At 41.4% G+C, this 27249-nt stretch overlaps 1 protein-coding gene across 1 annotated transcript in view; it reads left to right on the top strand.

The window, feature by feature from the left end:
* LOC150085959 (carboxypeptidase D-like) overlaps positions 1 to 27249 on the top strand; it is a 325596-nt gene that overhangs the window by 253414 nt on the left and 44933 nt on the right. The window lies entirely within an intron of this gene.

The following is a 27249-nucleotide window of genomic DNA, read 5'->3' as shown; positions in this document are numbered from 1 at the left end:
GAAGTAACCAGAATTTTCTCCCTAAAAGTTGCATTATCTAGTTTAATATTAGCAGTTACTGTAGTGTGTATTGGCACAATATTTCCCGAAACTCCGGATACAGTTAATTCTGGAGGTCTGAAATCTAAGGATTTATCATTTTTAATTTTATTAAATAAATCTGCACTCATTAAAGTAACGCCAGCACCTGTGTCCAAAATAAATCTAGTTTTAATGTTTTGTACAGATCCTAATACCACAGGTAATTTAGTATTATCCTCCAGAATGTAAATGCCATGTTGTGTTCTGATGTCCCTGACTTCTGGCTTACTAACTTTACTAAAGTTAGGGGTTGGCAAAAGAGTTTTATCACATCGTGGATCCTTCCTACTAAGTTTAGAACCCCTTTTTAGTCATAAATTTCTATCTCTATCTCGCCTGTAGCTTCCAGTATTTGTATAATTATTTTGTCTGCCCTGAAATGTTTTTGGTCGAGTTTGCCCCTGAATATGCTCATTCCTATATGTTCCTCTCCTTATCCTAGAATCAGAGTCTATTTTACATCTATTATGATCATCATAATACATTCTACTGGCGACTTGATCCCGATTTTCATAAAAATTACAAAATCGGTGGTTAGCATAGGGCGTCCTAACTTTTGGAGATGCAGTGTACATGTCCGTTTCGTAATTCGTGCACGGGCGGCTGCGAAAAAGTTGAGTAGGTTGATGGAAGCTCGGACGGCCGTCAAAAATGCGTCTTTCCCTTCGTTCGCGATTGTTTACCATATTTCTGGCTGCCTGCTGCCGGCCGTAGTATGGCAAGATTATGCGTCTTTCCGGGCGGTCAACGACCTCTGGTCTGAAGGTCATGTTAGCGTCGGTTAGCGGATCTACTGCGCTGTCCGAGTGGAGGTAGGTAGCGCCTAATGCTGCCTGACCGTGGGGAGGGGAAAATTTGCCCACCTTCATAGTTTGCATCTGCTGACTCAGGGCGGCTATCTGTGTCTCTAAATTGTTGATTGTTGCGTGATTTACTGATAATGAACTTAACGATTGTTGTAAGTCGCGTATTTGATCTTGAATGGGTTCAAGAATGTGTTTGGGATTATTTTTCTGTCGCTCCCGTTCACTCTCGGCCCTTACAGGACTATTAATAACATGTACAGGGACAGTCTTTGTGTGAGTAAGTTGGTCATTAATTTCCTCTCTTTTCGAAATCTGAATTGCCTGTGAAAAAGTTAAAGGATTGTGTGTGAGCACCATTTTTCTAATTTTTCCTGATATGCCCCTAAGGAATTGGGCCAGCATTGCCTGGTCTAAAATGTTTAATACTTCAGGTGTCTCTCCCTGAATTTTGAAAGCTGCCCTTGCCAAATTCCTCACGCGTGCGCTATAACTCGCAATGGTTTCCGAAGGTGCTTGCACAGCACAGGCGAACTGCTGAAGGGAGGTGATAATTGGTTCCCTTTTTTCGAACTGAGCCAAAAAAGCATTCTTAAATATGTTGTAATTCTTTTCCCCACGTAATTCAAAGGATTGGGCTAAAAAATCCGCTGCCGAAGCGCGAAGTTTAGATTTCGAGACTGCCAAAAGTTCTCTGTGTCCCCAGAGTGCTAATTCTCCAACACTCTCCAAAGTTTCGAAAAACAGTTGGACTGAAGGGCCTTCATCATTTTTGCCAAAGAATAAGGGCACAAGACTTAAAAATCCCGCAATATTCGCTGAATGCGGTCTGTCTGGCTCTGGGGTGGGTGGTGGCTGTTGTGTTTGAGGCAGGGGGGATGATGTTGCTGACGTTTGAGGCATCTGATCCTCCATTTTTTTAATTTACTAGGAATTGGGAAATTTAATTGCTAATTTTGGGCCCCTGTCTTCCAAAATAATGTGACTTACCTGTTGCTGAAACAAAATTATGATGTTAGTAATCACTTATTTAAAACAAGAGTGTGTTATAGCATGTAGTCATTTGTTTATTAAATCTAATTATAAGAATAGCAATAATTTATTAATTAGTGTAGATGTCCTGTGTTGTTGCAAAGGAGTAATGCCTCCTACCTATTCTCTTAAAGCACGAAATCAACAATCTTACTACTTATCAGTAATCCGTTTAGATTCTTTCTCTTTGCGACTTCTTCTTCTGTGTAGACAGTTTTTCATCCCGCAAAATATTTAATCCTGGACACAATTGGCACCAGTGTTATACAGGGGGGTTTATACTTCTTACTATTACTATTATTTATTGTTCGTTCGGACTTCTCTGGACAATACATCTGTATAGCGGGACATTTTCCTTCCTTAATCATTTGTTCTGTCATAACCCCAGTATACTCATGTGACTGTCTAGTGGTTTTTTTATATTAGGACAATGGTCTCAGCCCTCAATATCCACCCTTTTGAGGGGAATGGAACCGCAGCATCGACCAGGCGTTGTGACAATACTCAAACTCTTTCCAATTATAGGCAGAAATTCGAGTACCCGCGGTAACAGTTCTATTCAAATCCTGAATCTAATCTAATCCTGAATATCTACTGATCGTCGTGTGAATAGAGGATAGGTCTGAGGCATATTTTTAAACAAAACATAGTTTAATACAATCTACTATAGAATCAATACATGTATAGTAACTACTGCCCTAGTGGCAATGACAAGCAAATCCTAAATCATCTAGTTACACTAATATAACTGATTTCATGGATTTAAGAGTTCTTAGCATTATTGATACTTTGGAAATTAATGGGCTCTTCACATAGGTGTTCTTCGTGTGGATACTTCGTCTCAGGCAAGAACTGGCATGTGACATAATAGTTATACAAACTTGATGGGTGTCAATACTAGAAATACCGCACTATTTAGGATAGCATGCTTAAGATACATCATTTACCTATTGTTAATTTGTGAAACTGACAATCTAAGTGATGCGCTATTTAAGATAGCAGTATTAGGGCATTCTACAATTTATCAATGCTAACATAATTAATTATATTACTGAGGAGTAAGGTTTATGTATAGCTGTAGGGATAACTTACCTAAATAAGGATGACTCATTCTACGGGGGGGGCAGAACTCGGCGAGGGGATTCCGTGCTTTCGCAGCCTTCCTTCGGGTTCTGCTATCTTCGCTCGCTCATTCTGTATCTTCTTGCGCTGTTCTTCAAGCTTCTCTCTGTACAGTCATTCTGTAACGTAATTCCCGTTTCCAAAAACTTACTGTATTTTTTCACTCTCTCTCATACAGACTAACTAACCGACTGCTTCTACCAAAAACCACCACAAAACAACTCTCTTTCCGCTCTGTCGTCCACCGGGTATATCCAGCTTATCGCGTGAACTTTCACCTCCTCCTCCTCCTAGCTTGGTCAAGAGTGGGACACTCTACTCACGCGGGTGACATCGGACAGCTGAACAGTGTTTGTCAGAGAGCGAAAGTTCGTATTTTCCTGGACTTGTGAACTTACTTCTGCGTAGCGACTGTTATCTTCAGTTAGGAAAATAATGGCAAAGGGAATTTATAACTGAGAAAGCAACCAAGTCGAATTTAACCATTCTATATTTGACAAGAAACTGATAGCGGTTACTCATGTACGATTGGCACTTATATCGTCCGCTGAAACGGCCAAAACAACTCCCTAGCAAGAAGGGGCACAGCAAAGGGGGGGAGGGAAATGCATGGGAAATATCTGTAAATTAATATGAAAAATGTGGGCATTTTACAAGATACTTCCAATTCTGTCGAAAGTTCTGTGGCACAAACTAGTCTGCAGGGGTAGCACAATGGTATCGTCACCGTTCTCCCCACACCGGGTGACGGAACTAGGCAATCCCACGCCTGGGGAAAAAGTAAGATAAGTACGCCCCACCATTATATGCAGGTAGTCAATCTTTATGAATTTATAAAAATTACTATTGTAACGATCTATGATTAGCATATCTTTCTACACATTAAAATAAATTTCCTCCTAATGATATTTATTCACCCAATGAGAGAAGAGATGCGGGTTACTTGGTAATGCGTAACAAATACAAAAATACGTAACAAGCTTCTCTTTAAGTGTGGCCACGCGCTATGTTTATCTAACATGACCACGGGCTATGTTTATCTAACATGACCACGCGGTACCATTATTTATTTCCATATAGTAGTAGTGGTGGCATTTGATGCATGAAAGCAAGTGTATGAGCTTATGCAGCATCAGCCAAAAAAAAAAAAAAAAAAAAAAAAAAAATCACACCATTCCCTCCGAATGCCTGTCCAGTTTCTCCTTAAATTTATTTAACCTATCAACTTCCACAACAACAGATGGAAGTTTGTTCCAGCAATTAACCACCCGCTGGCTAAAGGCAAATTTCCACACTATATCTATTCTACATCTGTCTTTTCTTAATTTCAATTTATGCCCCCTTAGATTCGTAATCTGAACAAGTGGAAAGATCCCATCAGAATTCAGCGTGCTCAACCCATTCAAGGCCTTATACACCTCATCAGATCACCGCGCAGGTGCCTAGTCTCCAGCCACTGCAATTTGCAGAACTTAAGCCTCTCTTGGTAAGAGGATCCCTTCATTCCCCTCACCAATCTTGTTGCCCTTCTCTGTACACGCTCAAGCAAATCTACATCCTTCTTAAAATAAGGCCTCCAGACCTGTACGCAATACTCAAGGCATGGCCTGACCATTGCCTTATACAGTGGGACAATCACCTCCTTTTCCCTGCTAGCAAAATTCCTATATATCATTGACAAAAACCCCATGATCTGCCCTGGCAGCCTGTCTGCATTGCTCAGAAAACTTCATATCTGACTGCACAATTACTCCCAGGTCTTTTTCATTTTCTACCACCTTAAGTGTAGTACCACACAGTTGGTACGTTTCTCTGGGGTTACTTCTACCCATATGCAGTACTTTGCATTTGTCAAGGTTAAACTTCAGTTGCCACTTCTTAGCCCATCTGCCCAAATTATCTAGATCCTGTTGTAGTAGCACACTGCCATTACTGTCATTAACAACCCTGCCAACTTTCGTATCATCTGCAAACTTCGACACTAAGCCTTATATACCTTCATCAATATCATTGATAAATATACAAAACAACAGTGGACCCAACACCGAACCCTACGGGACTCCGCTAATAACATTAGTCCACGAAGAGCAGCACCCATTAATTACCACTCTCTGTCTTCCCCCACTCAATCATCCTTTTATCCATTGTAGGAACTTACCCTTAATACCATTCTGCTCCAATTTGTGCAGCAGTCTTCCTTGCGCAACATTTGTCAAAAGCTTTCCTGAAATCCAAATATATATATATCAAAATTATGTTTTGTATCCAGTTCCTTTGTAACCACATCATAATATCCTATCAAATTTGTCAGACAAGACTTTCTCTTAACAAACCCATGATGTGTCTGAATTATTGCTGCAGTCTTGTCTAGATGATCCTGCAATGCATCTTTAACCAGTGACTCCATTATTTTACCCGGAACAGAAGTTAAACTAACTGGTCTGTAATTACTCGTGTCACCCTTTGATCTCCCTTTGTGAATTGGGGATACATTTGCACATCTTCAGTCCGTGGGGACCTCCCCTGAGTCCAAGGATGCGCTCATAATTATGGCTGAGGGTTTGCTTAGTTGCTTTGCCGCCTCCTTTAATATAACTGGATAGATTCCATCCACCCCAGGTGCCTTTCTTATGTTTAACTTCAACAATTTCTCATTCACTTTGCTCTCAGTTAGTACAAAATCATTAAGCACCCTTCTACAATTTGATAACATTCTGCCATTTGTAACGTATTTATTTAAATTAACTAAATGCAACAAGGCATAATATTTTAAGGTTCTATATCTATATAATATCAGTGCAAGTACACAATAGACAACTCTTAAAGAAAAACTACGACTGTAGTGTGAAAGGCATCCACTGATGAAAAGCCAACTAGCTTTGAAACGGTGTCGTCTGGGTGGTGGTGCCCACCGAGAATAAGTGAAAATAGTCTTTTCCATCTCTATAAGTGAAGAGTTACTTATTCGAGGTAGTATTTTTTTTGTTTTATTTTTTATTCGAGGTAAAGTGTGTTTAGGGTCAAACGGCACCAGGGGTTTCCCCCATCTCCGCGTAGTTTACATTGTGGTGTGATACAGTTCACTCTAAAGGCCAGAGATTTAAAAGTATATGGATCTTGAGGTGTGTGATGTTGTGTACCGTTGTTCTTCTGGCCATTTAGCCGCCAGACCCCAGCTGAGGCCCGACGTTGCCCACACTTCGCCCCGTGGAGGCAGACCAGGTACACTAGTATTACAGTTATTTACTCTGGCAGGCCCTGCCACCTAGTTTCCTGAGATTTCAGTGGCAAGGACCTTAAAAAAAAAAAAAACGTTTGCGTGGGTTGATCGCTAGATTGAAAGACCGAAATGTGAGCGAAATTAATTTGGAGCTATTAAATTTTGACCTGTGGATATACGCTGGTGAGCAAGTAGAGAGGGAGAGGAGACTGAAGATTGGGGGGAGAAAGACAGAAGAAATGGGGTCAATAGAGGAGGCTACCCCATTATAAGTCAGTGGGGCATGCCCATGCCCCACCAGGAGCAAATCTGGGTTGGCGAGTAGGGGAGGAGGCAGGAGGGGTAACCTCCTGTCTCCTCCCCTACCGCCGAGGGAGGGGGAAAGAAAGATGGGTCCAGCAAAAGCGCCGGCACCGATTGCCACTATGGCTGGCATATGCAGAAAGCTCTGCGGTCTTATTGGGCTGGTTGGAATTCAGCTGAATAGAAAGTCACTCACGAGGCTGTGTCCCGTCTGGAGGAGGTCCACATATCCGGTGTGCACTTTTCGTGGGTTATGTCCGGTTCGTGTGATCATCTTATCATGTTCCCCCCCTCCTTTTCCTTTCTTTCCTGAGGCAGTTAGTTGTTGGTTTGTACTGTTTGCTCTCATAGGTTATTCATTTCATGGTTGTTGTGGTGGTGGTGGATGCGGGAGAGTCCGGCTTCTTGTGAAGAGGTCTTGTGTATATTGAGTGAAGGCACTATAAGTATCTTTTTCAGTTAGTATCAGATATTCCTGGTCTCTTAGCATTATTTGGGTGGTGGTTATAAATCGGCAGCGGAGATCCTCATACAGTGGGCAGTCGTACATCAAGTGCCCCCATGTCTCGCGTAGACCGCAGTGGCATAGGGGGGTGTCACTCAATCCAAATCCATGGAGTTTTCCTCTTATGGCGCCATGGCCGGTCAACAGGTAGGTGGCGAGAAGTCCAGGAGAAAGCCAAGGATAGTTTGGGTACACCAGTTGTAAATCAGGAATAAATTTTTTAGTTATTTCACCTTTGGTTGATGTCTGCCAGTGGGTTTGCCAGCTCTGGTTGAGATGTGCGAGGAGACGTTTGCGTTCCAATTTGTGATCAGTTTCAGGGTCCAAAGTGAAGTTCAGATGGTTAGCCTCACGTCCCTTGGAGAGTTGATATATTAAGCCGCGGAAGACTATTTCAAGGTCTAGGGGAAGAGTCCCTGTCGGGGCCTGGAGGGCGTGTGTGCTTCCAGTATTGCAGGCTCTTGTTATTATAAGTAATATATACTGTTGCGTGGTGTCCAGTTTTCTTCTGTTGACTGCCGTGGTAGCCTTCTGGTACCACACGCCAGCGGCATACGTTATGGCAGGCAGGAATACGGCTTTATAGAATAGCTTGAGGGCTCTCCTTCGCAGGCCCCAATCCTTGCGGGAGACCCTCATGAACAGAGCAGAGTATCTTCTGATCTTTTTCTGTATGTCGGTCAGATGAGGGGTGAATGAGAGGTTATTATCTAGGACAACCCCGAGGGAGGTGTTTTAGTTCCTCTGTCAGCTTAATTGTAATTCCTTGGATGCGGGTTTGTGGTGGTCTCCTGATGTCCAGGTTACCTTTTAACAGTACTGAGCTGGTCTTGGTTGAGGATATGCGTTGAGGATATTGTTTTCGTCGGTCCACTTCTGTAGGGTGTCAATGGCACGAGTAGCAGAAGTTTCTAGCCTGGCTCTGCTATCCTCTCGCAGTACCAGGGTCAGGTCGTCCGCGTATGCCTGAGTTGCCCCACGACCTAGGTCTAGATTTAGAAAACCGTCGAGAACCATGTTCCAGAAGAGTGGACGCAAGACTGAGCCCTGTGGGCAGCCTCTGAAGATCTGTCTGGAAATAGAATTATATGGAGTTTCTACAACAACCATTCTGTTGTCAAAATATGTTTTGACGCATTGGTATAGGTTGGCCGGGACGTTGGCCTTCCGGAGCCTGCCGAGGACGCTTGGCCACCACAGGGTGTCAAATGCCCTGGCAAAATCTATTGCGATTACAAGTAGATATTTATGGTTTGTTGTTTCAGCAGCTCTGGTAATGTTTTCCAGGGCATCCAGAGTGGAGCAGCCCCTGCTAAAGCCAAATTGATTCTGTGATTGTAGGCCTGCAGCCATGTAGCAAATTTCGATTCTATCTTTGAGGAGGTGTTCAAAGAGTTTACTTAGTACAGAGAGAAGGGCTATTGGTCGGTATGACTCTGGAAGGTCCTGTTGCTTGTTTGGACTTTTCAGGATTAAGCGCAATTGGCAGTCCTCCAAGCTTGTGGAAAGCATCCCTCATTAAGGCAGTGATTAAAGAGGGTGAGTATTACCTCTGGAATTGTCTCGATGGTCTTCTTGACGATTTCAGGCTCCAGTAAGTCGATACCTGGTGATTTCCTGTTGCGCAGTTTTGCTGCAGCAGTATGAAGTTCGGTGATGGTCAGTGGTTCTTCCTTATTGGTGGTAGTATAGGTATCATTGTCTTGACATAATTTTTGCTGTTCTGGTGTAGTGGGAGTAATATGTCCAGGAAACATGCTGTCCAGGATGTTGTTGATATTATCCTGCCAGGTCTTGGTATAAGTTCCTAGCGGCATCTTTGTTGCAGGGATGACTTCTCCCCTGGAGAGTTTGTTTGTCGTTATTCTGTAGACAACCCCCCAGGGGTGCTCGTTTCCGGTTGTAGAAACTAGTTGCTCCCATGAGCGCTATTTCCTGAGTCGGATTAGAGCCGTGTACTCATTTCTTGCGGTGCGATAGTGGTCGCGGAGTTGGTCTATTTCTGCTGCTGGCCAGGAAAGTCGTGCTCTCTGGAATAGTCTTCTCTTTGTGTTCACCTTGCGTCTGAGCTGTTGTAGTTCCGGGGACCACCAGGGGACGGCCCCTGGAGTTGGGTTTTTCCTTTTAATTGAGCAGTTTGCAGCGGCAGTGATGAGATCCACCACGGCGGTTTGGTGCTGGTCCGGGCTCAGCCCCTCTATTTGAAGGGTTTGTGCTGCTTCTCTTAAGGTAGTCTGGAAGAGAGACCAGTCTGCTTCTGTATAGCGTATCTATGTTGGATTTGTCGGGTTGGTTGTTGTCTGTCTATGGTGCATTGAAGCGTGAAGGTTATGACCCTTTGGTCCGATGTGATCCAGCTTTCCCTGACCATCCATCCCGAGAGGTGACCAGCCAGAGACCTTGAGGCGAGTGTAATATCGATTGTGGCTTCCCACATTGTGCTGGAAAAGGTGGTGGGGTTATTTGGCTGATTGAGTATAGTGAAGGTACTGTTTGCCAGGAACTCCTCTAGGTGTTGTCCATTTGTGGTGCTGTGATGCCCTCGGGTTTGGCTGAACCACGCCGGGGATCGACAGTTCACATCCGCTCCCACGACGATCCTGGCATTCTGGAATTCTGTGAGTAAACTCTGCAGGTACCTGGTAGCTGGGAGGATATCTCCCCCTGGGCGGCAGTACAGGTTATAATATGGGCGCATGCGGCCCAGGATGTACAGTAGCTGGAAATCTTGGTTACAGTGATACTAGGGTTCCTAACCAGGATGCAAGCCCAGGGGTTGTCTCTATTATCCTGAACTATTTTGTAGGATAGGGGATATCCTCCCACCCCCCGGCTGTGCACATATGGCTCTTAGATAAGTAGGATGTCGAGGTTCTGTTCATTCGCTTTCTTGGTGAGTTGTCCGGCCACGGCCTTAGATCGCTGTGCGTTTAGCTGCGCGAAGTTTACCCTGTCTAGGTTAAAAGGTCTAAGGCGTGCGTCCATAATCAATCCTCATTTGGTATGCACCCTTAGCTTTGATGTAGATGGGACACTGATTGTCCCTGAGTGAGTGGTCCGCTGGCATCTTCTGTGATTTACAGTTTACGCATGTGGGCGGATCATCTTTTTTAGGGCAGGTGCCAAATTCATGGCCTTTCTCTGCACAGTGGCCGCAAGTAGGCTCTGTCTGGGCACAGGTGTGCGTCGTATGTCCAAATCGACAGCAACCGAAGCATTTGGGAACAGACACATGCTCCTTGAAGCGATGGCTGCCCCAATGTATGAAAACCCTGGTTGTTTGTGCAATCGTTTTCCATGCCTCTGGTGTAAGTTCAACCACCCAATTTGTGTGGTCTCCTGTCCTGGATTTTGTTTGGAATATTGGGGTGATTAGTGTCGTTGGTTCCACGTTTGGGTACTCATGCTGAAGGTTCCTGGAATATAATTCCTTCTGCAGAGCTTCTGGTGTTAGATCCTTGCTGGTGTTAAAAATGACTATACTGGGGCCCTTTTTCTTGGGGGACGCTGCCTCTAAACCAAGTGTTTGGATCCTTGGGTTGTTGAGAATTTCGTTTGCGTCTTCCTTCGTCTGGGTTTCAATGATGACACCTGTATTCCTTATTTTTCGGACAGATTTGATTTTTGTAGTCTTTAGATCCTGTGAGAGGTTCTTCATAATGATTTGTTTCACCCTTCACTAGTCTGGTGTTGTGCTGTTGAGGTCGGTTTTAATATTATTAGGTGTGGAGTCGGCAGGAGCGTTTTGCGTTTTGTAGTAGTTGCCACACGTGGCAGTTGAAGAGAGGTATCTGGAGCAGTGGTCTTCAGCGCTTGTGCATATGTGGGTGCACGCTGTGGCATTTGTTTTGCCCCACATTCAGCGTAGGCTTGCAGTTTAGCCTTGGCCCTTTGGCCCTTAGTGCAGTGGTGACTCTGTTTGTTTGCTCTTTAAAGAGGGATTCTAGAGCAGTTTTCAGGAACAAGGATTTTTCATGCATTGTACCCTCGGGTAAGGTAGGATCCAGGAAGGTTTCCTGTGTCTTGTCCTGTGTCCTGTCGTCGCTAGTCTCCTTTGTCGTAATCGCTGTGAGATTTTCCTGCGTTTCCCTTATCTCCGTCTGGGAACGGGTTTCTATCTCAAATTTTGGTATCGAGCCTTTTTTATTTTTCTTCTTACCCGTTTGGGGGGTCCCGGAACGGGGATCCATCCCTTCGTTCTGTTGGTTTGTGATGATTATGCATTCGTCGCCTTGGGTTTCCCTAAGAGGGTCTCTGCTTTTGTCCATATTCCTCTCCATATCACTATTTCCGGATGACTGAGACTCGTCGGTTTATCGGGATTTCCTTTCTACTATCAAGAAGCACTGTGCGCGTTATGAAAAATGAAATCAGCCACAATTGCGTAGCACAAAAAGAATTTGAGTTGTGAGCCTTTAAGTCATTAGGCTGTCCCCCTCAGTCACTTGTGGGGAGGGAAATAGCCGGGTGTAAAAATAGACCTAGAACAACGGGACCACTTCCCTGTGGGGTTTCTGGGCGCGGCGAACACGATGGTGGTATTTAAAAGACAGTAGAATCTACTCTAGAAATGTTCCGCCTTTACCATGATAAGTCTATGGCAGGGGGGGGTGCACACAAAAGTCATTATTTTGGGTAAAACTCGCACACAGTTTAGTGGAAAATGTTGGGACACAAATATTGTCCAAGGTTACAAGCACTGTTGCACCTCCCAAGTCAAGAGCAAGGTAGAAGCGTGGTGATCGCTATATCGGTCGCCTCTCTATATTCCAGATGTCAGCCACATGGTGACCATGCGGTCTGACACAAAGAATACAAATAGTGACGCTTCTAACCAGCCAAACTCCCAACAAAGCACAGAAAGTTTTCTCACCTTGAGAGTCCACTGGAGTTGAAGAAACACTGTATATACTCTTGCTGTGAAAAACACTTTAAACTGAAATCTACGAGCGTGAAATAAACAACGTGTCTGGCAGCCATAATGACGGTCGTGAAGGCAGCCATATTGGCTCTGCGCATACCGGCTACATACAGGCACAACACTGTCATATGTAAGAATGAATTAAACTCGAATAAGTTCTTTAAATCCACACAGAATTTTACATAAAATCACCTGGTAGTTCACTATCATTAGTTCTTCAAGTCCAGATCTTTGACGAACAGTAAATCCATGTTTAATCGGCACTAAAATCACTTATTAATCAGAGCACATAGAAATGTGACCGCACGGATCCTTCCATAGTGGCGCCCTCCTTTATTCGAGGTAAAGTGTAGTGTAAAGTGTATTGATGTTAACGGCACCAGGGGTTTCCCCCATCTCCGCGTTGCTTTCATTGTAGGTGTACCAGTTCACTGGGAAGGCCAGATATTTAAAAGTGTGTGGATTTTGTATATGTGTAGTGTTGTGTATCGTTGTTCATCTGGCCGTTTAGCCGCTGGACCCCTACTGAGGCCCAACGTTGTCCACACTTGGCCTCGGGGAGGCAGACCAGGTACACAGAATGAAGTTTTACTCTGGCAGGCCCTGCCACCTAGTTTCCTGAGATTTCAGTGACTAGGGCCTAAAAAAAAAAAAAATACTCGGTAGGGGTGAGCGCTGGAATTAGAAAAGCCAATTGAGGTGTATGCGGTTTAATTTGGACAAAGTTAAGTTTTTGCAGTTTGTGGGGTTATACGCTGGCATATTAGGCAGAGTATGGGGGGGAGACTGAAGGCTGGGGGGAAAAGACAGAAATATGGGGACGATAGAGAAGGCGACCCCAGGATTTTCAGTGAGGCAGGCTCAAGCCCCACCAGGAGAAGAATCAGGGTTGGCAGGGGTGGAGAGGAGACAAGACTGTCTCCTCCTCCCCACCAGGGGAAAGGGAGTAAAGGTACCAGGCAAGGGAGCCCGGTACAGATCGCCATCAGGCATTGACAGTTGTGAGCACGTGGGGGTCCAAGTGATCTGACCCGGATCTTCTTTGGTGTTTTATTTCAATATAGGAGTCAGATCCCAGTCGCAGGGTCATACCTGAATCAAGTCCTGTGTCAGGTTGTCTCTGGTTCAGACGTAGGTCTTCCTGGTTGTCAGTTCCCTCGTGAACAAGGCTAAATGATGGTCATGTTCGTGGTTGTGGGTTATTTGGTACAGTTTTCTTGTGTATTCCGGTTTTCTCTAGTCCTGGTTTTGAGATTCATCATCAGCTTCTGGGTGCTGTGCATGGTGGTTTGCTATAAGTGCTCGCCTTCTAGCAAAGAGTTTCTGTGCAAAAATGGTAAGGGCTTTGTATGCTTGTTCTGAGTCGAGAAGATGCTGTTCCATGTTCTGCGGGAAGTAGGTGATAGCAGTGGTGAGCCTGCATCGCAGGTCCTCATACTGGTCGCAGTCATACATGAGATGTTGCCATGTTTCCTCGTGGCCACAGAGGCAACGGGGATCCTCAGTGATTCGGAAGCTACATAGTTTTGCATTAAATGGCCCATGCCCTGTGAGCAGAAAGGTGACGTTTATTCGAGGTAGTGTAATACATGTAACTCTCCGACCTGGCTAGCCAGGTGGGTAAAGTGCCTGCCTGGCAACCCAAAGGTCGCGTGTTCGAATCCCGCCTCGGGCTTGGATCAGAGTAAATTGCAAAAACCTTGGGAGGTGTATTATGGCCACAGAAGCCGATGGGCTAACAAAAAAAAAAAACATGGTAACTCGTTGCGAAGGATGAGCACAATGTTGAGATACAGATGAAATGATGCCTTTTACACTACTATCGTAGTTTTTCTTTAAGAGTTGTCTATGGTGTATCTACACTGATGTTGTAAATAGTAACGTTTTTATGTATTCATAGCTGAGGAAGAGACATAGTCGAAAGCTTTAAGTATTTTATTTTATCAAAAGCAGCGAGCAGGGGGTGAGCTGCCTAGTATTTATTAATAAAATAATTTAAATAATATAATGAATATAACAAAACAAAATATCAAAGAAAAAAAACATTCATTTAAATGTACGAGACTCTGTTTGTATATATACTACAAATAAAATACATATACTGTAACTACAAAGAAATTTAAAAAATCACAAATAGATTATGTTTATACAGGATGTCTCAAAAATATTAGTATTAGTAACGGCCGCATGGTGCAAGAAAGCCTATGGCTTATGCTGCACCAGCCAAAAAAAAAAAAAAAAAAAAAATCCAAACAAAACAATGATAAAAACAAAAAATAAATAAATAAATAAATAAATAAATAACTAAATAATAATAATTAATAAATAAAAAATAAATAAAAAGGAAATTAAACCTATCATCCTATGCACTTCCCTTACCCGAAAGTACTATCCAGATGACCTTTGAATTTCCCCAAACTGTCGGCCTCTACCACCCATGAAGGCAACCCATTCCAGTAATTTACAACTCGCTGGCTAAAATAGAACTTCCTGCAGTCCAATCTAAACATTTCCCCCCGTAACTTGAATTTATGTCCCCTAGTTCTAGCATCATTTATAATCTTGAAAATTTTGTCCTCATTCATTTTACTGATGCCTCTCAGAGCCTTAAACACCTCAATCAAATCTCCTCTAAGGTGTCTAGTTTCCAAACTCTGCAACCCACATATTCGAAGTCTTTCTTCATAAGGACGCCCTTTTGCCGATCTCACCAGGCGAGTTACCCTTCTTTGCACCCTTTCAAGAAGCTCGATGTCTTTCTTCAGGTGCGGTCTCCATACATGAACACAGTATTCCAAGTGTGGTCTAACATAAGCCTTATATAATGGGATTATCACGTCCCTATCTCTACTTGCAAAAGTTCGATAGATCATCGATAGGACACCATGGGCCTTCCTTGCAACCTGTTTACAATGCTCAGAGAATTTCATGTCTCACCGTATCGTAACACCCAAGTCCCTTTCCTCCAGTACTGGGTTTAGTTGAACTCCACCAAGTGAATAAGTTTTTTTGGGATTACTGTTTCCCAGGTGTAATACCTTACACTTTGTTGGATTAAAGCACAGCTGCCATTTTTCTGACCATTCCTGAAGTCTATCTAGGTCTGTCTGAAGAAGCTCAGCTTGACAGTGATCATTAACTACTCTCCCAATTTTAACATCATCTGCAAATTTAGACATCATGCCCTCTATCCCTTCATCAATGTCGTTTATGAAAATTAAAAACAACAGTGGTCCTAATACTGATCCTTGGGGAAGCCCACTTCTTACATCAACCCAATCTGAGGAATAGCCATTTATCACAACCCTCTGCCTCCTGCCCTGAAGCCATCCTTCTATCCATCTAAGGATTTTCCCAGTGATTCCAACCTGTTCCAGCTTATAAAGCAACCGCTCATGTGGGACTGAGTCAAAAGCTTTGCTGAAATCTAAATAAACAATGTCGAAATTATTCCCTAAATCCAGTTCGTGAGTGACCCTTTCGAAATAGTGAACCAGATTTGTTAAACATGATTTTCCCTTTACGAAACCATGCTGAGTATCCTTGAGAATTTCAATTTGATCCAAATGATCCTGAATTCCACCCTTGATCATTGCCTCCATGATTTTCCCTACTACTGAAGTCAGACTGACAGGTCGATAATTTCCAACTTCACTTTTAGAGCCACCCTTATGTATGGGAGATACATTTGCACTTTTCCAATCCAAGGGAATCTCCCCAGAGTCTAATGATGCTCGCATAATTAGCCTCAATGGTTCAATGCACTCGCTTGCCGCCTCTCTTAAGATTATAGGGTATATTCCATCAACTCCAGGAGCTTTACTGGTCTGTAGGCTCGAAAGTTTTTTCATTAAATAATCTTGCGAAATTTCAATATCATTAATTACATATTTTTTAACTTCGCTCCCACAATTTCCCTTTGCCACAAAAGGCTTTTCATTTGTAAATATCGATGCAAAATAACTGTTGAGTTCATCTGCAACGGCAGCTGGTGTATTTATTACTATCCCCTTTCCCTTACGTAAAGGTCCGATCTGGTTTGTCCTGCTCTTCTTGGCATTTATATATGTGAAGAATTCTTTATCCCCCCCCTCTTTGCTCTGTTTGCTAGTGATTTCTCATAAACTGCCTTTGCCTGTCGAACCTTTTCTGTGGCTCTGTTACACATCACCTTGTAGCTGTTATAGGCTTCAGTACTTTTTATTGTTCTGTAACCTTTCCATGCCACCTTTTTCTGCTCAAGTAATGCGGCAACTTCACTAGTCATCCAACTTGGAACCCTCCTCGTGGAGTATTTTTTTAATGGTATATACGCATTCAAGGCATCTGTGATTAATGTTTTAAAAGCGTACCACAGTTCAATTGTAAAATATTGAACTGTGATTAATGTTTTAAAAGCGTACCACAGTTCAATTGTAAAATATTGAACTGTGATTAATGTTTTAAAAGCGTACCACAGTTCAATTGTAAAATATTGAAATATTGGTACAAACGTTAATGGGAGGTAGGTAACATCTAAAGGAATGTGAATTGCATAGGAACCCATAACCGGAAACGTCACCGTAAGTCGGTACACGGCGCTGTTCATCAGTTTGCGAGAGGGAAATTTCTGGTTTACTCATTCAAGCAGTAGTCGCCGCACGAAGAGCATGCATCGATATACGAACTGTGAGCTGGCAGACGTGCACCTAGTGTATGGATTAGCAGAGGGCCCACATGGTGTGCGCTCCCATGCGGCACAACATCGTTTCGCAATAAATGTGTGGGCGGGTATGGTCGGTGACTGCTTAGTCGGCCCATATCTGTTACCGTCCCGCATGAACTCCGCTAAATATCGGATCTTTCTTGAACAAGTTCTACCAGGGTTACTTGACGATGTTCCAGCAAATGTGAGATGCAACATTTGGGTTTCAACATGACTGGGCGCCTGCCCATTATGGAAGGTGTGTTCGTGACCATTTGAACAGGTGTTTTGGGCGTCGATGGATTGGCCGTTGCCTGGCCCCCATGCTCACCTGATTTATCGAGCCTTGATTTCTTTCTGTGGGAGCCCTCAAATCTATCGTGTATGAATCGCCTGTTGAGACGGAAATAGATCTCGTGGTGAGGTCTACGCTGCTGCTGCTGTCAAAGGAACTCCAGGTGTGTTCGACCGTGTCCGCCAATCCATGCTGCGTCGGTGTCACGCATGCATCGCGTGTCATGGTGGAACCTTCGAGCATCTGTTGTAACATCATGAAACGCATCCATCTCGTACTCCATTGTTAATATAATGTCAAATAAATGTTTGCCACTAATTATTGTCTTGTGTCATTTCTGCTTCTTATGCCTCTGCTACTACTTTCCCGTGACGTTTCCGGTTATGGGTTCCTATGCGATTCACATTCCTTTAGATGTTACCTACCTCCCCTAAACATTTGTACCAATATTTTTGAGACACCCTCTATATCTAGTATAAAATCACGGAAACAAAATATTGCAAAAAATAGTACTTTTAACATTATAACATAAAATAAAAGTATACAATGAAGATGTTATTATTTTAATCGAATTTTTTTCGCTTTTGCCGAAGCTAAATCATCAATCTTATCATTTGTTTTGTGCAACCTGATTTGTTGTTATTTGGTTTTTAGGAGCATTAGCAACTAAGGCCATATTTCTCCGGGGATATGCGGTGGTCATTCCCTGACCTTTCCGCATCCTCCGTATTTGGTGGTCACTGGCGCGAATCCCGTTCTAATCAAGAAGCGTGTGCTACGCACTGCTGCTGATGGCTACAGAGGCGCCAACCTAATTTTCAACGGATATAATCGATATGTTAATTTGTCGTTCTTGTCTAGTTGTTGATCTAAGGTAATTTTTAATCAATTTAAGTTTACTAAAGGACCTTTCACAAGAAGTTACAGAGTAAAAAAAATTCGTAACGCTATTTCTATATTTGGATAAGATTCGATTAGACAATATTCATGAATGAATTGGAGAAGTTGTAAAGGGGTTACAGATTTTATATCCTGCAGAATTGATAAAACATGATTTTTGAAACTTTCGATTTCTGTTGAAATATCTGACTCATTTATATCTTTGTTGTACTTTAATGCAATGTCCGAAGCAGCCTTCTGCAAGTCAGATTTATTAATTAATTCCAGCGAAGTTCCAAATAGAAAATCAAAATCTGAAGAACTAGTACTGATGTTTTCAAATCTAGTGCTGAAGTCATTCATAAGAACATCCAAAACATTTAATTTCAATACAAAATTGTTGTTCGGCCTTAGCCAAGTGGTCAGGGCACGAGTGCTGTTGTACATGCTTTTTGAGTGGATCGGGGTGACTGCTAAATACGATTAAATTGAGAACTCCACTAACCTGGTGGACGTGCCAGAGTATAAAAAACATAATATATTGAAATCGTCTGAAGATTCGTAAAGTGTCATACTTTTTTTTTTTTTTTTTTTTTTTTTTTTTTCCTCTCTCTTTCTTCTTTCATCTTGGAATGTAGTTTAAAAAGCCGCCGTAGCCGAGTGGTCAGGCTTTGCGGGTGCATAATTACACGTGCTTTAATCAAGAACATAATATATTAAAATCGTCTGAAGAGTCGTAAAGTGTCATACTTTTTTTTTTTTTCTCTCTTTCTTCTTCCATCTGGAAATGTAGTTGAAAAGGCCGCCGTAGCCAAGTGGTCAAGCGCACGGGTGCATAAGTACACGTGCCTTGAGTAACCCGGTTCAAGCCCGTTACTGCTGAATATGGTGCTGTTTCTTGTATTCTCTCTGCTTTGTGAGCTCTTCTGACTGTGTGGTAATCCTGGAGTATAAACAGAAAATTTATTATTATATCCATTTTTTGATCACTTTGATCACTGTTGGGATCAGCCAGCATAGCTTGTCTTGCTTGCTCAGAGAATTTGCACTTTGTGGTGAAATGGGGATATTGTCTTCTGCGATGGCAGACGGGCTATGTTGTTCTCCGTATGGCATAAAAAGTGTGATCACTGTTAAGCCTGGGTCTCGAGTCAGCTTCCATTCAGCCGAGGGTCTGGTGCAGGCTTGGCGATGTTCCTCCCTCCAATGCTGTGGCGGCCCTGAGTGCCAAGTGATTTTTCTAGCGTTTTCCTAGGGTGAGTACTAGTGCTTTAATAAACCCTCCACCACTCACTGCTTGCAAAATCACTGCTTCACCGCTAGCAATGTTACTGCTAACCCTGCTTTCAGTGTTACTGCTATCGCTAGCAATGTACTGCTCTTCTCTTCTCTTCTCTTCTGCTGATCGCTTGGCCACTGTTTGGCACCACTCCTGCCTTCACGAGGCTCAGTCGGTAACCTGGGAGAAGGAATTCCCTCTTCTAGGGCTAAAAGGAGCAACAAGAGACTTCGGACGGGAAACCAGATTTCAGATATGCCAACATTTCTTATAATGCACTCGCCATCCACACAACCTGTCGGCAAGCTATTGCCTTTTCTGATTCAGAAATGTTTAGAATCTTTTGTTGGATTCCCTGAAATGGTGAAGCGTCTCCAATCTGGAGACATTTTAATTGTAACTTCAAAAACATCTCATTCAGAAAAATTGTTAAAATTAACAACATTTCAGTGTAGTTATGCCCCATAACACTCTGAACATGTCTAAAGGCGTTATCAGTGAAAGGGACTTACTAACTATCTCTGAAAAAGAAATAGTACAAGAGCTTAGCGAACAAAAGGTGACACATGCTCGGAGAATAATGACCAAAAAAGGGTGGCAACCTAGTACCAACCAGGTCCATTATTTTGATGTTCAGCACTCTGAATCTTCCATCTTCTGTTAAAGCAGGTTACTTAAACTGCAAGATTCAACCTTGCATCCTGAATCCCATTCGCTGCTTTAAGTGCCAGAAATACGGCTGTGCACAGACTGCATGCTGAGGCGATGCTGTCTCCTATTTGTGGCTCCAAGGAGAGTGTACAGCTTCCTCTCCTACTTGCCCAAATTGTAAAGGAAGCCATCCTGCATTTTCTAAAGCTTGGAAAACAAGGAAAAAAAAATCGAGAAATATAAAGTGGAGCATAAAGTCACATATCCTGAAGCAAGAAATCAAGCACTGTTAACCATGCCTAGCCGATCATAAGCATTGGTCACCAGAAGTAGCTGCTCATTTGCAACACAAACAGATGTCTCCATAGAACCAAGCAGTTCTTTTTCCACATCGGCCAAAACTGCGCTAACATCCAAAAAAGGGCGCCTCCGTAGCCAGGTGGGAAGGAACAGTAGTGTGTAGCACAAGCTTCTTGATTAGACCGGGGTTCGAGCCCGTCACCACCAAATACGAAGGATGCGGAAAGGTCAGGGAATGACCACCGCATATCACGGAGCAATATGGCCTTAGTTGCTAATGCTCCTAAAAAACAAAACAAAAAAAAAAAAAAAAAAAAACCATCCAAAAAGAAACTTACAGTCAACGAGACCAGCAGTATGCTGATCAGTATCCCAACTGATGCTATCTCTACATTGCCCAAAACAGCAAAATCAAATCAGCATTGTTGAAAACCAGGAAAAAACAAAACCATGCAATAGCAAAATGGAAATTGATATTCAACCAGAGGATGACAAATCAGTATTACAATTACATGCTAATGATACCATAGAAACAGAATGCCCAACCTTTTCCAGGAAGGAAAAATTAAAACAAAGCAGACTGAAGCCTTCTCAGAAAAAACAGTCAGATCAATCTTCCTCAATCAAACCCAAACAAGGAATAAATTCCTACAAGGGAACTGTAGAAGATTACACAGTAATTTTGATGACTTTAGTGATTTACTTATTCAAACAAATGCAGTAGGTGTATGCTTACAGGAAAGATTTATATCACCAAAAGTCTCTCTCAGATTCAAAAATTACACCATGTTTCAGCGAGACAGATTCTGATGGTCTTGCTCATGGAGGGGTAGCTGTTCTTGTAAAATCTACTATACCATCAAGACATCTCCAACTACAAACCTCCTTAGAAGTTGTAGCAGTTCGGATAGCAATGGGAATATCATTAACCCTTGCATCCATTTATATCTCGCCAAATTATCCTTGCTCCCAGACTGAACTTGACAATCTAATTGCACAACTGCCTCCTGTCTGTTTATTCTGTGATTTCAACAGCTACCATCCATTGTGGGGATCTTCCACCATGGACAGGAGAGGCCAATTAATTGAAACATTCCTGGATAACCATAACCTGACTGCTAAATTCTGGCTCTCCAACTATCTACAGGTACTACTTCTTCAGCCATAGACTTATCCATCTGCTCAACATCTCATTTTGCAAGCATGGAATGTTTAGTGCTGAATGATCCATTCAGAGCTGTGCCGAGGTTGAAGCAAACGAGGCTCTTGCCTCAGGTTAAAAGCTGAAAGGGATGCCAAAAGGAAGATTAAATAATTGCAAACGTTTTCGATTTTATGTTTTGATTATTCCAATCCATTTATCATCTTGCTTTTGCAAGATAAATCTTTGTTGTGCCACTGTACAGACACTCAGCTCTGTGTGCCAGCGCTATCTGGGGCAAACACCATGGCGGGGAGCCACTGGTTGTCAGTGACAACCAGTGGGGCACCAGTGAAATTTATTAAAAATTATTTACGGTCAACATTATAAGCCAAGAAAAATTATCTGATATGGCCATTTTGTCAATTGAGAGGACCATATGTAATCAAAATTTTGACTAAATTATTGATGACTTTTTGTTACTCAAAGCTCGCAAAATAAAATTTTAATCTGTACATATAAAAGCAGTCTTATCTGTCTTTAATATATTATTGTTAATTTATTAAATAAATATTGTTTATTTATAATTAAAAGTATTCTAATTTGTGATATTTTTATGAAACATTTGTTTCAAGTATTATAATAATATTATTTTTGAAATGAATGACACAAATAAATTTGTTATATATTTATAATAAATACAGTACTGCTTATGAGAATAAAATCACTTTAAACAGTTTTTATTTTTTTTATCATTCTTTTATTTTTATTAAAATGTGTACCAGAAATGTATTTTAAATAAGTCATTTTTTTTATAAAAAAATTTTTTTTAAATATTTTAGGGGAGGGCAATATATTTCATTCATGCCTCAGGTACCAAAATGGCTTGGCACAGCCCTGGATCCATTCCACAGTGACTATTTTCCTGTTATCAGTTCAATTCAAACACAGGTTGTGTCATGTCTTAAAGGCCATACTTCTTGGAACTTTCATAAAGCAGAGTGGGAAAACTACTCCACTTGTGTCCTACTCAACACTCAATATGTTCAACAACATATTGATGATGTAACTAATTACATTACCAGCCATATATTATCTGCAGCAGAAACTTCCATCCCAAAATCGGACCAGTGCAAGTGTGTACACAAAAATCAGTGGTGGAATGCAGATTGCTCCAAAGTGAAAGTAGGAAAAAACCATGCTTGGAACCAGTTCCGCAAATGCCCAACTACCACCAATCTGATTTTTTTTACAAAAATACTCAGAGCCAAAGCAAGACAAATTAGGAAGAAAGCAAAACTTGTCTCCTGGATTAACTTTGCATCAATTATTAACAAAAGTACTGACACTCGAATTATATGGAAAAAAATACAAGCGCTCAATGGGAAATTTCTATTGCTGCAATCTCCGATAATACAATGGAATGGGTAGGACCTACCGTGCACAACTGATATTGCAAATGCTTAGCAGAATCTTTTTATAACATTTCTGCCTCCTCTTCTTATGTAACCTTTTTTTTTCAATGCATTAAAACTGATGAAGTAAGTCATAAACTTAAAATTTCAACTAGATTCTCACTTCCGTATAACCAGCCCTTTACTAATAGCTGAGCTCAAAGAATCCTCGAGAAAATCTCCAAATAGTGCAGCAAGACCAGATGGCATTCACTACAGTATGCTGAAGCATCTATGTGAAGCTGATCTCTACATATTATTACTCTTTTATAACCGGATCTTCTCAGAAAATACATATCCTTTCTCATTGTGTCATTCCTATATTTGTGCTATTCCAAAACCAGGTAAAGATCCTTCTCTAATTGAGAATTATAGACCAATATCATTGACAAGCTATTTGGGAAAAATCTTTGAAAGGATGGTGCATAAGAGGCTCACCTGAGTTCTGGACTCTTGAAACCTTTCTGATCACTAATATGGCTTCCGTAAAAATAGATCTACCCTAGATTTACTACTCAAAATTGAATCCAACATACATAACACTTTTGTCATGAGGCAACATCTAGTGATGGTGAATCTAGATATTTAGAAAGCATTTGATACCACTTGGTGTCATGGTATTATTAAAAAAATACATCAGTTGGGGCTGAGAGGCTACCTTCCTCAAATCATCCAGAACTTTTTAAGGTTACGCACCTTTCAAGTCTGATATCAAAATGTGCTGTCAGCATCTCACATTCAAGAAGAGGGTGTCCCACAGGGTTCCATACTGAGTGCTACCCTATTTGCAATTCGGGTCAACAACATATTGGAATAACTTCCAAAAACCATCCAAATATACATGTATGCAGATAACCTCACCATATCTTGCCAATCACAAAGTATGAATACTGTTGAAAGACGGTTACAAATTGCTCCTGCCAGAATAGAATTGCGGACCTTATGCAATGGTATCCATTGTGTAGCTGAACAGAAATCCACCACTACTCACTTTTGCAAACAACGATCACTTCATCCCGATCCTGAGCTAAAGATCAATAGCATTTCAATTTCTCTTGTTCACAATGTCTGTGTTCTTGGCCTGGTACTGGATAGGAAACTGAACTTTCAAGCACATGTGGCCTATCTTTGAACTATCTGTTTGAAAAAGTTGAATATCCTCCGGTGTGTGGGTGTCATGTCATGGGGTGCTGATCGACATATCCTGATCCATCTTTATCGAGCTCTCATCAGGTCCCACTTAGACTATGGATCTCCAGTGTATGACTGCGAGAAAAACTACTTTAGAGCAATTGAATACGATCTAGCACAGAGCTCTGAGAGTTTCTCTAGAGGGTTTTCAGAACCTCCCCAGTTCAGAACCTTTACATCGAAGCTCACGAATCTCCCTTACATCTTCGGAAGAATACGCTACTTTTGATGTATGCCACAAAAATTCACAGTCTTCTTTCTCACCCTAGTTGGAGATGCCTGTACAATACTGAATGGGAGTCATTTTACAACATTAAACCAAATGAAAACTAACCTGCTCCACTTAGACTTAAAGAACTTACTCAAACATGGAATATAGAAATCAGCAATATATATTGCAGGACATGACACCTCCTGATCCACCTTGGGCAAATATTCCTTCAAATTACGATGACTAGTTCCAACAGTGGGAGAAGAACACCTTCTTGTCCCTCTCCAATATCACTAGTTACCAATTCAAATCAATTATATGAAACTCTCTTCTAGCTCAGAGGCCTCTAAAATATATACAGATGGATCAAAAACAGAGACTCAGGTAGGTGCTACGGCAATCTTCTCTTCATTCACCTTTCTGTTTTATTACCATTAGAATGCAGTATCATTACTGCTGAGCTTTATGCTATAAATTTAGCTCTTGTTTTGATTACTGAACTTTTAATTACGCCTGCTTTAATATACACTGATTCACTCAGTGCTGTCACTGCTATAATTAGTAGTAACAACTCCTCTCACCCTATAATAAAACAAATGCATTCCAAGTTACTTGCTTGTAATGAGTCGAACCAAACTGTGACATTCTGCTGAATCCCTGGACATTCTGGAATAGCTGGCAATGAAAGAGCAGATCTTGCAGCCAAACAACCAGAAACTATTGTTTCACAGACTTCTAGTTCCATATACAGATTACAAACACATTATCCGTAAAGCATGTTATAATAGCTGGTCACTAATCTGGAAAGGTTATCCAGGAAACAAACTCAACCAAATAAACAGTGTTGCTGGAATCACAAATGCTGTGTGCGCTGGTGCATTGTTGTGATGCAAGGTGACTCCTTTGGTTAATTTCCCACACCTCTTGAGCTTAAATTCCTTGTGGAAATGTCTCTTAGGCTAGAATAATACTCGGCATTGAGAGTGGCACCTCGTTGCAGGAAATCAACCATGATCATTCCTGCATCCCAGAAGACATATACCATGACTTTCCTAGTCGACATCTCCACCCTGAACTTTTTAGAAGGGGGGAGGGGATGCTTCCGGTCTTTTGATTGTTCTTTTGTTTCGGAGTCAAAGTGATGCACCCATGTTTCTTCCATAGTGACATACCACCCCCCAAAATTGAGCTTCATTACATTCAAAATGCTGCACAATTTCATGACATCACTGTTTTCCACTTCTGATCTTCATTTAGTGCTTTAGTGACCCACCTCGAAGAAATCTTCATTTCTAAAACACTTGCCATAATATTGTAAGCTTGTTCATGGGAGATACTGAATGTTGTTTCAATGTGCTTCAATGTTATTCTGCAGTCTTGCATAATCATGTCATGAATGGCATCACATTTGTAGGTGTCAACATGGTAACAGGCTTCCCACTACAGGGTGAATCTTCAATATTGTCTTGTCCACGCTTGAATTCGGCAACCTAGTTTTTGACCATGACATATGAAGGACAAGATTCCCCTAATGTTTGCTGCATGTCTTTGTGAATTTCTTTTAGTGACAATCCCTTTAAATGAAGGTACTCAATGACTGCACAGTGCTTGATTCTCTCAACAGGCCCGAAGTGTCAAGCAAGTGACTATAGTGATTTCTGAGAGATTTTCTTAAAGAGCAGCTGATTACATTATAGTGTTATTTTTCTAATTTACAGAGTTATTTAATTTTGCCCTTCTAAAGTAAAGAAGTTAGCTTATATAACAGAAAGGAAAGACACCTTTCTTCTTGTATATAGGACTAACTTACTAACACACTAAAGCTAACTTTCTCTTATTGCTTAGTCACTGGTAGCACTGCTCAATTTGGAAATCTGGGAGAAGAAAACCACCTTCCCAGAGTGAAAAGGAGCAATGATTGACAACACAAAACAGTCCACCTATGGATCTTTTGATCCAGATCCAGATAAACACGACGAGTTAAATACAGGCAGTTTCCACTTTGAGATCCCGGGTTTAAGAGGTTTTTTTTTTTTTTTTTTTTTCAAGTATCAACTATCAACAAAATCGAAAATATGAACATTAATTGCAAAATATGAATGTTAAACATTCATAAATACCGCATTTCAAACCACACACATAGCTATACAGTACATTGTGCCCCGCTTTACGACATTAATCCGTTCCAGAGACAGCATCGAATCGTGAAAATATCGCAATGTGAACCCAATAACACGTTTTTTGGTAATTCGTTCCACAACCTCGGACGTTGAAATTTTTGCTATATAACTCTCTAAAAGATAATTTTTATAGTGTAAATTGTATTAGTTACCAATTCAAATCATTAAACTGCACTACATTTTCATCATTATCATATGTTCTGTTATAAGAATCAATTTTGAATGATTTGTGATATTTTTCTGAAACACATTTCTGATTTCTGGAGGTCACGACCGTAAAACAAAAAAAATTTGCACTTTTCAGTTTATTGGGCTTTTCTGTTACTGCAAGCAATTATAAACGGGTAGTAAACTCAATGTTATTGCATTTGCGAAAATACCAATAGCTGGAATTGTGTTGTTTTTTTGTTATTATGGTGAAATGTGTTACCCCTTTACTGAAATCTTCAATCATATAAAAATTTGTTTTGTTATTTGATTTTTAGGAGCATTAGCAACTAAGGCCATATTGCTCCGGGAATATGCGGTGGTCATTCCCTGACCTTTCCGCATCCTTCGTATTTGGTGGTGATGGGGTCGAACCCCGGTCTAATCAAGAAGCTTGTGTTGCACACTGCTGCTCTTTCCCACCTGGCTACGGAGGTGCCACTCATATAAAAATCATAAATAAATTTTCAGAATTTTCTCTTCATTCCTTTTATTAATCTTCCTAAATTTGTTACTCCGCGCAAATCGTGTTAGTTGCAATTTGTGCGTTCTGTTAAAAAATGCTTATGCATGCTATTGAAATTTATAAAGAAAAGAGAAAGTTATTTTGGAAACAAACACCTCTTGAAGCATTTCTGAAGAAGACGATTCCTTGTGCAATAAATCAATGAGTGTGCATTTAGTCGATGATGATGAAGAATAAACATTCTGTAACATTTTTAAGTCATGAATAATTTGCTTGAATTTACAGGCTATGTTTTCATTCTTTGGATAAATCAATCATTGTTTA

Source organism: Mastigoproctus giganteus, chromosome 5, assembly GCF_048544385.1.
Source record: "Mastigoproctus giganteus isolate SK-2022 chromosome 5, ASM4854438v1, whole genome shotgun sequence".
NCBI classification, from domain to species: Eukaryota; Metazoa; Arthropoda; class Arachnida; order Uropygi; family Thelyphonidae; genus Mastigoproctus; species Mastigoproctus giganteus.
The sequence above is the reverse complement of the archived record's forward strand: the minus strand, read 5'-3'. Positions and strand labels throughout refer to the sequence as shown.